Source organism: Bombina bombina, chromosome 7 (genome assembly GCF_027579735.1).
Source record: "Bombina bombina isolate aBomBom1 chromosome 7, aBomBom1.pri, whole genome shotgun sequence".
In the NCBI taxonomy this organism is placed as follows: domain Eukaryota; kingdom Metazoa; phylum Chordata; class Amphibia; order Anura; family Bombinatoridae; genus Bombina; species Bombina bombina.
In genome coordinates, this window is record NC_069505.1 from 358,825,662 (window position 1) to 358,838,950 (window position 13,289).

At 37.8% G+C, this 13,289-nt stretch overlaps 1 protein-coding gene across 2 annotated transcripts in view; it reads right to left on the reverse strand.

Moving 5' to 3' along the window:
• The window catches only part of LOC128666440 (platelet glycoprotein IX-like), a 246,292-nt gene that overhangs the window by 194,758 nt on the left and 38,245 nt on the right, over nucleotides 1-13,289 (reverse strand). The window contains exon 2 of one of the 2 annotated variants that reach the window (XM_053721046.1): nucleotides 2,165-2,255. The exons of the other annotated variant lie outside the window; for it this stretch is intronic. The gene's annotated coding sequence lies outside the window, so the exon portion shown is untranslated. The remainder of the gene's footprint in view (nucleotides 1-2,164; nucleotides 2,256-13,289) is intronic. 2 annotated transcript variants of the gene reach the window in all.

Consider the following 13,289-nt stretch of genomic DNA (forward strand, 5'->3'; position numbering starts at 1 on the left):
GGCAATAGAGGGATTTTTACAACAAGATTCAAGTCTAAAAAAAGAACAGGGGACTTTTCTAATTGAATGCATCCGTTTCATTCTAGAACATAACTATTTCTCATTCAATGGTAACTATTATCTGCAAATAGAAGGAACAGCGATGGGCACGAGATTCGCACCGAGCTACGCAAACCTGTTCATGGGAGACTGGGAAAACAGATTTCTCCGGTTTGCGGGGCTCGGTGCGAATCTCGTGCTCTTTAAAAGATATATCGATGATATTATCATCCTATGGAAAGGGAGCGAAGAAGATTTGACTAAGATGTTTGGAATAATGAATAATAACAATAAAGGATTATCTTTCACTTATCAAATAAGCAAGGATACCATAACATTTTTAGATCTGGATATTAGAGTGGAAAATAATAAACTAATAACGAAGACCCATTTCAAACCAACTGATTCTAATAACTACATCCATGCATCCAGTTGCCACTTTTCTAAATGGAAAAATAATATTCCGGTAGGACAATGCCTGAGAATCAGGAAAAATTGCACTGAAATGGGTGATTTTGAAGAACAAATTAAATTACTAGAGGAAAAATTTGTTGAAAGGGGTTACAAAGAGGAAATTATAAATAATGCAGTTATAAGAGCTAGGGAAACTAACAGGGATACACTACTTACTTATAAAACCAAAACCAACTCGATTAGAGATGAATATGATGTACCATTCGTAACCGAATTTAGTGATGACCATAATAGGATAAGGAAAATACTGAGGAAACATTGGCATATTGTCAAAAGTGACCCTATAGTGGGAGATAAATTACCTCCTTTCCCTAGAATGGTTTTTAAAAAAACAAAAAATCTCAAATCTATGTTGGCCCCAAGCGAATTCAAAAAAGGTAAAATGTGTCAAAAAGGCAAAGATAGAGACCTATGTGGTAAAGAACTAAACGGATTCTATCCGTGTATCTCATGTAAATCATGCAAGCATAGCGCAAAAAAGAAAAACATCAGTATTCCAGGATTAAATATTCAATATAAAATTAAAGATGTCCTAAGATGTAATAGTAGGGGTGTGATATATATGTTACAGTGCTCATGTGGCCTGATATATATCGGAGAAACATCAAGAATGTTAAGGGATAGAATCCGTGAGCACCTCTGGCACATCGAAAAAGGCATGCTGGAGACGCATTTATACCAGCACTTTAGAGAGGTACATAGAAACAGCACTAAAGACCTTAAATTTTGAGGGCCTATGTAAAATAAAAGGAAATTGGAGAGGGGGAAATTTGGATACTGTACTCCTGAAAAAGGAGGCGGAAATGATTTACAATTTCAACACCCTATACCCGCACGGTTTAAACTCTGAACTTGATATCAATCCGTTTTTATCATAATCAGAGTAATAAATTATGAACACTTATTATTATATTCCCAAATACTACAAACTTCCTTCTCCTTATTAGGATAAAAACCTAGAGATTCTAGATATTATACATACACATATATTCTTATAGAATAATACATATTTGTCATTTAGAGGATTCCTAATACACAGTATATCAAACCTAAAATTATACTGAGAGTATAGGAAGAATTTCATTATATCTATTTATATTCCAAAAGTACTGTTTGACTATAGGGCGGATCTATAGCATAGTGGTTAGGTCCGTAGTCTTCCAAGTTAAAATCCCAGAGTTCAAATCCCCCAAGTGCAAGGAAGGAAGCCAACCTTAATTTTTGTTAGTAAGATAAACTCGAGTTAAGCTAGAGTCCAGAGTATAACTAGAACCTTTTGATATAAGTGCACTTTTTGAGGACAGCTAGATTCATATTGCTAATTAGGCTTAAAATTTATAGGTCCAAACAAGATAAATATATAAACTTGATGTTTTGATATAGTTGCGTCAATAGCTTAAAGGCAACATTCTAGCCCTAAGACCTAGGGATCCCAGGTTCGATCCCCCAAGGGAAATATGTATAGTTTTCATTATTTATCCTAAATTTTGTCTGGCGTTTTAAGCATATATTTTATTATAAATGATGAGATTAAAAGGTTTTCTCTTTAAGAATATGTAAGGTGTTTTAAGATGTCTATAGAGAATAAGGTGTATGACTTTTCTGAGCAATATGGGGTGATGAGCAAGAAAACGATAAAAGAACGACTTACCTGTGCAGACATGAGGATCCCACCTTTTGAGGAAAATTTTACTTCCAGAATGACCAGTTGAAGTGAAAAGATGACAGCGAATCAAAGGCAACTAGGGAAGATAAAAGGCATACTTTACTCTCACACTGTATCTTGAAAAAGCCCCACACCTTAGGGGTGAAACGCGTAGAAAGGTGAAAGACAAACAAGGAGGATATACAGCAGTAACCCACTCTGCGTACGAAGTACTTAAAGAGCAGAGTGTCGCTGAGAGGCTGCGGTAAAAAGGTAACTTAGATAAGGCTTGCGCAAGTGAAGAAAGTTACACTCAGGGACTAGAAGGTCCGCAACTTATCCAAACTACAAATATATACAGGAGCTGATATACCCAGAAAAGGAACAGCAGGTGAGAGTATCTATATTGTCAATAACTCCCCGCTAAAGTGTTATTCAAACCATTCAAACCGGACTAAGATTGTCTGTGGGAATCTTTCATTAAAATAGACTCCGGTGTTTTCGTTGAAATCCTCAAAAGACTGTTGATTTGTTAGTGGGGAATCTGCCCCTATTTGCATAAGACTGCAGATTTTACCTTGGGAACTCCCCCTTCTTACAGGATTGAAAGCAGGATTTCCCTCTGTAACAGGGCACAAAACAAGGACTATTTTGAACAACGGGTTGTTATAGCCCATTGGAGACAGGCCGTCATATGTCTGATTGTTACTGCAATAGAAGAAAGTGCCTTATAAACAGAGGCTTGTAATGGGAAGTAGAACCCCAGCCAGATAGTCATACTATTAATATCATTCATTTGTGCATATTGATCTTAGACGTGTGTCTCATCATTGTACCATTCACCTTGATGTTTTAGTATCATTTTCATTTTAGCAATATATTGTTCTAGAATCGCCAATATCTTTTGTAGTAGCGATTTAAACTTGGAAGCTGTTGCGAGTGAAGAGTGCGGGCCATTTGTATGAGAGACTGTTTTTGATTATTTTTATATTGTGTTTTTACTATTTTTACATCATTTCAATTAAGAATAAAAATTGTACATATTTCTAATCCAGTTGCTTGTTACCTCCAATTATTGAATCAGAAAGTTTATATGAAGATTTATATGAAACTGTCCTGAGATATATATTTTGCTGACACAGTGTATCGTTGGTTTATCAACCCACGGCTAGGTATACTTAGTGTATTTTTAGCGCCACCTACACTCCACACATTTAGACTCAATAAATGTATTAACCCCTAAACCGCCGCACTCCCGCCTCGCAAACACTAGTGAAATTTTATTAACCCCTAATCTGCCGTCCCTAACATCGCCGACACCTACCTACATTTATTAACCCCTAATCTGCCGACACCAACGTCGCCACTACTATATTAAATATATTAACCCCTAAACCTAAGTCTAACCCTAACCTTAACCCCCTAACTTAAATATAATTTAAATAAATATAAATAAAATAATTACAATTAACTAAATTATTCCTATTTAAAACTAAATACTTACCTATAAAATAAACCCTAATATAGCTACAATATAACTAATAGTTACATTATTGCTATTTTAGGATTTATTTTTATTTTACAGGCAACTTTGTATTTATTTTAACTAGGTACAATAGTTATTAAATAGTTATTAACTATTTAATAACTATCTAGCTAAAATAAATACAAATTGACCTGTAAAATAAACCCTAACCTAAGTTACAATTACACCTAACACTACTATATAATTAAATGAATTACCTAAACTACCTACAATTAAATAAAATAAACTAAATTACGGAAAAAAACAAAACACTAAATTATGAAAAAAACAAACACTAAATTACAGAATTTTTTTTTTACAAATTTTAAAACTAATTACACCTAATCTAATCCCCCTAATAAAATAAAAATAAAAAAAAATAAAAAAAAAATTCCTTACCCTATACTAAATTACAAATAGCCCTTAAAATTACCTTTTGTGGGGCATTGCCCCAAAGTATTCAGCTCTTTTACCTGTAATAAAAAAATACAATACCCCCCCAACATTACAACCCACCACCCACACACCCCTACTCTAAAACCCACCCAATCCCCCCTTAAAAAAACCTAACACTAACCCCCTGAAGATCACCCTACCTTGAGCCGTCTTCACCTAGCAGTCTACACCTAACACCCTAACATGAACCCCGAGTCTAAAAACCCCTAATCTTACACTCATTAACCCCTAATCTGCTGCCCCCAACATCGTCACCACCTGCATTATACTATTAACCACTAATCTGCTGCTCCAGAAACCGCCGCCACCTACATTATACCTATGAACCCCTAATCTGCTGCCCTTAACATCGCCAACACCTACATTATATTTATTAACCCCTAATCTGCCGCCCCCAACGTCGCCGCCACCTTACAAATAGCCCTTAAAAGGGCCTTTTGCGGGGCATTGCCCCAAAGTAATCAGCTCTTTTACCTGTAATAAAAAAATACAATACCCCCCCCAACATTACAACCCACCACCCACACACCACTACTCTACGTTCAGCCATCTTCACCCAGCCGGGCACAAGTGGTCCTCCATACGGTAGAAGTCTTCATCCGATCAGGGCAGAAGAGGTCCTCCAGACAGCAGAAGTCTTCATCCAGGCGGCATCTTCTATCTTCATCCTTCCGGAGCGGGTCCATCTTCAATCCAGCTGACGCGGAGCATCCTCTTCAAACAAAGTCCTAACGAAGAATGAAGGTTCCTTTAAATGACGTCATCCAAGATGGCGTCCCTTGAATTCCAATTGGCTGGGATCAGCCAATCGGAATTAAGGTAGGAAAAATCCTATTGGCTGATGCTATCAGCCAATCGGATTGAAGTTCAATCCGATTGGCTGATCCAATCAGCCAATAGGATTGACCTCGCATTCTATTGTCTGATTGGAACAGCCAATAGATTAGGTGTAATTAGTTTTAAAATTTGTAAAAAAAAATTCCGTAAATTAGTGTTTTTTTCCGTAATTTAGTTTATTTAATTTCATTGTAATTAATTGTAGGTAGTTTAGGTAATTAATTTAATTATAGAGTAGTGTTAGGTTAGAGTTTATTTTACAGGTCCTTTTGTCTTTATTTTAGCTAGGTAGTTATTAAATAGTTAATAACTATTTAATAACTATTGTACCTAGTTAAAATAAATACAAAGTTGCCTGTAAAATAAAAATAAATCCTAAAATATTAGTTATATTGTAGCTATATTAGGGTTTATTTTATAGGTAAGTATTTAGTTTTAAATAGGAATAATTTAGTTAATTGTAGTTATTTTATTTATATTTATTTAAATTATATTTAAGTTAGGGGGGGTTAAGGCTAGGGTTAGACTTAGGTTTAGGGGTTAATACATTTAATATAGTAGCGGCGACGTTGGGGTCGGCTGATTAGGGGTTAATAAATGTAGGTAGGTGTCGGCGATGTTAGGGACGGCAGATTAGGGGTTAATAAAATGTAACTAGTGTTTGCGAGGCGGGAGTGCGGCGGTTTAGGGGTTATTACATTTATTAAAGTGGCGGCAATGTCCGATCGGCAGATTAGGGGTTAATAATTGTAGGTAGGTAGTGGCGACGTTGGGGGCAGCAGATTAGGGGTTAATAAATATAATGTAGGTGTCGGCTATGTTAGGGGCAGCAGATTAGGGGTTCATAGGTATAATGTAGGTGGCGGTGATGTCCGGTCAGCAGATTAGGGGTTGAAAAAATTTAGTTTAGTGTTTGCGATGTGGGGGGGCCTCAGTTTAGGGGTTAATAGGTAGTTTATGGGTGTTAGTGTACTTTTTAGCACTTTAGTTAAGAGCTTTATGTTCCGGCGTTAGCCCATAAAACTCTTAACTACTGACTTTCAAATGCGGTAGGAGTCTTGACAGGAGAGGGTCTACCGCTCACTTCTTCCAAGACTCGTAATACCAGCATTAAGCAAATCCCATTAAAAAGATAGGATACGCAATTGACGTAAGGGGATTTGTGGTAGCCTCGAGTCGTGGAAGAAAAGTGAGTGGTACACCTGACAGACTCGTAATACCAGCGTATTGGGACCTCTCAACGCTGCTTTTTAAGGCTAACGCAAGACTCGTGATCTAGCCGATAGTTTGTATAATATCAAGCAGTTAGATACAAACTTACGGCTAGATTACGAGTTTTGCGTTTGGCTTAAAAAGCAGCGTTAGCCGGTCCTAACGCTGCTTTTTAACGCCCGCTGGTATTAGAGTCTTGAAGGTACAGGCTCACCGCTCACTTTTTTGGCCAAACTTGGAAATACCGCAAATCCACTTACGTAAATTGCGTATCCTCTTTTTTCAATGGGACTTGCATAGCGCCGGTATTACGAGTCTGCCAAAAAGTGAGTCAAGACTGGTACCGCATTTTAAAATCAGTAGTTAAGAGTTTTACACTACAACGCCGTAGCATAAAACTCTTAACTAAAATGCTAAAAAGTACACTAACACCCATAAACTACATATTAACCCCTAAAACGAGGCCCTCCCATATCGCAAACACTAAAAAATCATTTTTAAACCCCTAATCTGCCGAACCGGACATCGCCGTCACTATAATAAATATATTAACCCCTAAACCGCCGTACTCCCGCCTCGCAAACATTAGTTAAATATTATTAACCCCTAATCTGCCATCCCTAACATCGCCGACACCTACCTACATTTATTAACCCCTAATCTGCCGCCCCCAATGTCGCCGCCACTATGCTAAAGTTATTAACCCCTAAATCTAAGCCTAACCCCCCTAACGTAAATATAATTAAAAGAAATCTAAATAAAAATTACTCTCATTAAGTAAATTATTCCTATTTCAAACTAAATACTTACCTATAAAATAAACCCTTAGCTAGCTACAATATAACTAATAGTTATATTGTAGCTAGCTTAGGGTTTATTTTTATTTTACAGGCAAGTTTGTATTTATTTTAACTAGGTAGAATAGTTATTAAATAGTTATTAACTATTTAATAACTACTTAGCTAAAATATTATTAAACCTGTAAAATAAAACCTAACCTAAGTTACACTAACACCACACTAAAATTAAATTAATTCCCTAAATTAAATACAATTAAATACAATTAAATAAAATTAGCTAAAGTACAAGTACTTTACCACACTAAATTACAGAAATTAATAAACAAATTACAAGATTTTTAAACTAATTACACCTAATCTTATCCCACTAACAAAAAAAAGCCCCCCAAAATAAAAAAGCCCTACCCTACGCTAAAATACAAATAGCCCTTAAAAGGGCCTTTTGCGGGTCATTGCCCCAAAGTAATCAGCTCTTTTACCTGTAAAAAAAATTACAAATCCCCCCCAACATTAAAACCCACCACCCACACAACCAGCCCTACTCTAAAACCCACCCAATACCCCCTTAAAAAAACCTAACACTAACCCCTTGAAGATCACCTTACCGGGAGAAGTCTGATCGGAACAGCCAATAGAATGCGAGGTCAATCCGATTGGCTGATTGGATCAGCCAATCGGATTGAATTTCAATCTGATTGGCTGATTGAATCAGCCAATCAGATTTTTCTTACCTTAATTCCGATTGGCTGATAGAATCCTATTAGCCAATCAGAATTCGAGGGATGCCATCTTGGATGAAGTCCCTTAAAGGAACCGTCATTCGTCGTTAGTCCATCGGTTGAAGAGGATGGCTCTGCGTCGGCTGGCTGGAAGATGGCTCCGCTCCGGATGGATGAAGATAGAAGACCCTGCTTGGATGAAGACTTCTACCGGATGGAGGACCTCTTCTTGCCCCGCTTGGATGAAGACTTCTACCGGATGGTGGACCTCTTCTTGTCCCGCTTGGATGAAGACTTCTACCGGATGGAGGACATCTTTTTGCTCCGCTTGGATGAAGAATTCGTCTCGGCTGGGTGAAGATGACTCAAGGTAGGAAGATCTTCAGGGGGTTAGTGTTAGGTTTATTTAAGGGGGGTTTGGGTGGGTTAGAGTAGGGGTATGTGGGTGGTGGGTTTTAATGTTGGGGGGGTTGTAATTTTTTTTACCGGTAAAAGAGCTGATTATTTTGGGGCAATGCCCCGCAAAAGGCCCTTTTAAGGGCTGGTAAAAGAGCTGATTACGTTGTAATTTAGAATAGGGTAGGGCATTTTATTATTTTGGGGGGCTTTTTTATTTTATTAGGGGGCTTAGATTAGGTGTAATTAGTTTAAACTTCTTGTAAAAATTTTTATTTTCTGTAATTTAGTGTTTGTTGTTTTTTGTATTATAGATTAGTTTATTTAATTGTTTTTTAGTTTAGCTAATTGTAGTTAATTTATTTAATTCATTTATTGATAGTGTAGTGTTAGGTGTATTTATAACTTAGGTTAGGATTTATTTTACAGGTAATTTTGTAATTATTTTAACTAGGTAGCTATTAAATAGTTATTAACTATTTAATAGCTATTGTACCTAGTTAAAATAAATACAAAGTTGCCTGTAAAATAAATATAAATCCTAAAATAGCTACAATGTAACTAATAGTTATATTGTAGCTATATTAAAGTTTATTTTATAGGTAAGTATTTATTTTTAAATAGGAAAAATTTATTTAATGATAGTAAATTTATTTAGATTAATTTAAATGATATTTAAGTTAGGGGGGTGTTAGGGTTAGGGTTAGACTTAGGTTTAGGGGTTAATACATTTATTATAGTAGCGGTGACATTGCGGGCGGGAGATTAGGGGTTAATATTTGTAGGTAGGTGGCGGCGATGTTAGGGAGGGCAGATTAGGGGTTAATACTATTTATTATAGTGTTTGCGAGGCGGGAGTGCAGCGGTTTAGGGGTTAATACATTTATTATAGTGGCGACGAGGTCCGGTCTACAGATTAGGGGTTAATAAGTGTAGGTAGGTGGCGGCGATGTTGGGGGGGGGGCAGATTAGAGGTTAATAAATATAATGTAGGTGTCGGCGATTTTAGGGGCAACAGATTAGGGGTTCATAGTTATAATGTTGGTGGCGGCGATGTCCGGTCGGAAGATTAGGGGTTAAAAAATTATTATATGGTTGGCAATGTGGGGGGGCCTCGGTTTAGGGGTTCATAGGTAGTTTATGGGTGTTAGTGTACTTTATAGCACAGTAGTTAAGAGCTCTATGTTCCGGCGTTAGCCCATAAAGCTCTTAACTTCTGACTTTTTTTGGCAGTAGGAGTCTTGTCAGTAGAGGCTCTACTGCTCACTTCTTCCAAGACTTGAAATACCAGCGTTAGGCAAATCCCATTGAAAAGATAGGATACGCAATTGACATAAGGGGATTTGCGGTAGCCTCGAGTCGCGGAAAGAAAGTGAGCGGTAGACCCTTTCCTGCGTGACTCTAAATACCAGCGGGCGGTAAAAATCAGCGTTAGGACGCCTTAACGCTGCTTTTGACAGCTAACGCCAAACTCTAAATCTAGGCGAAAATGTATTTCCCCATAGGAATCAATGGGGCTGCGTTAAGGAGTTTTCCGCTGTTTTTTTGCAGGTGTTAGACTTTTTTTCAGCCGGCTCTCCCCGTTGTTTCCTATGGGGAAATCATGCACGAGCACATTACACCAGCTCACTGCTGACTTAAGCAGCGCTGATATTGGAGTGCGGTAATGAGCAAAATTTTGCTCAACGCTTACTTCTTGTCTTTTAAAGACGGGTTTGTAAAAACTTGTAATACCAGCGCTGTAGGGAAGTGAGTGGTGAGGGAAAACTGTTCGTTAGCACAGCATAGCCTCTAACGCAAAACTCACAATCTGCGCCAATATTTCTTGCAGCCGGCTATTAATAAATTCTGAAATAATGCTGTAACAAGAGGACCTGTTAATATGTTGGATGTCAGATTGTGAGATTAAAGCTAATAAGCTAATACTCTATCTGTAATTATAAAGTCCTTGCTTGCACAGTTAACTTTAGCACAGCTTTTCAGTGTAATAGATTCTGTCTGCTTAAGCCCCTTCTATAGTGGGGGCTAGATTAACGTTTAACTGACTTGTTTCACTAGCATAGCACAACGTCTGATCTCAGAATAGAACTCACATTTACAAGCTATTGGCAATCAACAGTTAATCAACAGTTATCATAGAGAGTAAGCGGTTAAAAAATGAGTATGAACTCTCTGAAGCCAGACCCCTGACACGTGTTTGGCCCGTCTGTAGGATCACTTCGCCCGGCTTCGTTGAGGACTTCGGCCCGGTTGGGTGAAGACATCTCAAGGTAGGGTGATCTTCAAGGGATTAGTGTTAGGTTTTATTAAGGGGGGATTGGGTGGGTTTTAGAGTAGGGTTGGGTGTGTGGGTGGTGGGTTTTAATGTTGGGGGTATTGTATTTTTTTTTTTACAGGTAAAAGAGCTGATTACTTTGGGGCAATGCCCCGCAAAAGGCCCTTTTAAGGGCTATTTGTAATTTAGTATAGGGTAGGGATTTTTATTATTTTGGGGGGCTTTTTTATTTTATTAGGGGGATTAGATTAGGTGTCATTAGTTTAAAAACTTGTAATTATTTTATTATTTTCTGTAATTTAGTGGGTTTTTTTGTACTTTAGTTTATTTTATTTTATTGTATTTAATTGTAGTTAATGTAGGGAATTAATTTAAATATAGTGTAGTGTTAGGTGTAATTGTAACTTAGGTTAGGTTTTATTTTACAGGTACTTTTGCATTTATTTTAGCTAGGTAGCTATTAAATACGTAATAACTATTTAATAACTATTCTACCTAGTTAAAATAAATACAAAGTTGCCTGTAAAATAAAAATAAACTCTAAACTAGCTACAATGTTAATAAACTCTAAACTAGCTACAATAGTTATATTGTAGCTATCTTAGGCCTAGATTTGGAGTTTGGCGGTAGATGGGCTGTTAACGCTCCGCGGGCTTTTTTCTGGCCGCACCATAAAATTAACTCTGGTATCGAGAGTTCAAAAAAATGCTGCGTTTAGGCTCCAAAAAAGGAGCGTAGAGCATTTTTACCGCAAATGCAACTCTCGATACCAGAGTTGCTTACGGACGCGGCCAGCCTCAAAAACGTGCTCGTGCACGATTCTCCCATAGGAAACAATGGGGCTGTTTGAGCTGAAAAAAAACCTAACACCTGCAAAAAAGCAGCGTTCAGCTCCTAACGCAGCCCCATTGTTTCCTATGGGGAAACACTTCCTACGTCTGCACCTAACACTCTAACATGTACCCCGAGTCTAAACACCCCTACCCTTACACTTATTAACCCCTAATCTTCCGCCCCCGCTATCGCTGACCCCTGCATTAATATTATTAACCCCTAATCTTCCGCTCCGTAAACCGCCGCAACTTACATTATCCCTATGTACCCCTAATCTGCTGCCCCTAACACCGCCGACCCCTATATTATATTTATTAACCCCTAACCTGCCCCCCACAACGTCGCCGCCAGCTACTTACAATAATTAACCCCTAATCTGCCGAGCGGACCTGAGCGCTACTATAATAAAGTTATTAACCCCTAATCCGCCTCACTAACCCTATCATAAATAGTATTAACCCCTAATCTGCCCTCCCTAACATCGCCGACACCTAACTTCAATTATTAACCCCTAATCTGACGACCGGAGCTCATCGCTACTATAATAAATGGATTAACCCCTAAAGCTAAGTCTAACCCTAACACTAACACCCCCCTAACTTAAATATAATTTAAATCTAACGAAATTAATTAACTCTTATTAAATAAATTATTCCTATTTAAAGCTAAATACTTACCTGTAAAATACATCCTAATATAGCTACAATATAAATTATAATTATATTGTAGCTATTTTAGGATTAATATTTATTTTACAGGCAACTTGGTAATTATTTTAACCAGGTACAATAGCTATTAAATAGTTAAGAACTATTTAATAGTTACCTAGTTAAAATAATAACAAAATTACCTGTAAAATAAATCCTAACCTAAGTTATAATTAAACCTAACACTACCCTATCAATAAATTAATTAAATAAAATACCTACAATTACCTACAATTAACCTAACACTACACTATCAATAAATAAATTAAATACAATTGCTACAAATAACTACAATTACATAAACTAACTAAAGTACCAAAAATAAAAAAGAACTAAGTTACAAAAAATAAAAAAATATTTACAAACATAAGAAAAATATTACAACAATTTTAAACTAATTACACCTACTCTAAGCCCCCTAATAAAATAACAAAGACCCCCAAAATAAAAAAATGCCCTACCCTATTCTAAATTAATAGAGTTAAAAGCTCTTTTACCTTACCAGCCCTGAACAGGGCCCTTTGCGGGGCATGCCCCAAGAAAATCAGCTCTTTTGCCTGTAAAAAAAAACATACAATACCCCCCCCAACATTACAACCCACCACCCACATACCCCTAATCTAACCCAAACCCCCCTTAAATAAACCTAACACTAAGCCCCTGAAGATCTTCCTACCTTGTCTTCACCATCCAGGTATCACCGATCCATCCTGGCATCCGGTGCTGAAGAGGTCCAGAAGAGGCTCCAAAGTCTTCCTCCTATCCGGCAAGAAGAGGACATCCGGACCGACAAACATCTTCTCCAAGCGGCATCTTCGATCTTCTTCCATCCGGTGCGGAGCGGGTCCATCTTGAAGCAGCCGACGCGGATCCATCCTCTTCTTCCGGCGTCTCCCGACGAATGACGGTTCCTTTAAGGGACGTCATCCAAGATGGCGTCCCTCGAATTCCGATTGGCTGATAGTATTCTGATAGTAATCAGCCAATCGGAATTAAGGTAGGAATATTCTGATTGGCTGATGGAATCAGCCAATCAGAATCAAGTTCAATCCTATTGGCTGATCCAATCAGCCAATCAGATTGAGCTCGCATTCTATTGGCTGATCGGAACAGCCAATAGAATGCGAGCTCAATCAGATTGGCTGATTGGATCAGCCAATAGGATTGAACTTGATTCTGATTGGCTGATTCCATCAGCCAATCAGAATATTCCTACCTTAATTCCGATTGGCTGATAGAATACTATCAGCCAATCGGAATTCGAGGGACGCCATCTTGGATGACGTCCCTTAAAGGAACCGTCATTTGTCGGGAGACGCCGGAAGAAGAGGATGGATCCGCGTCGGCTGCTTCAAGATGGACCCGCTCCG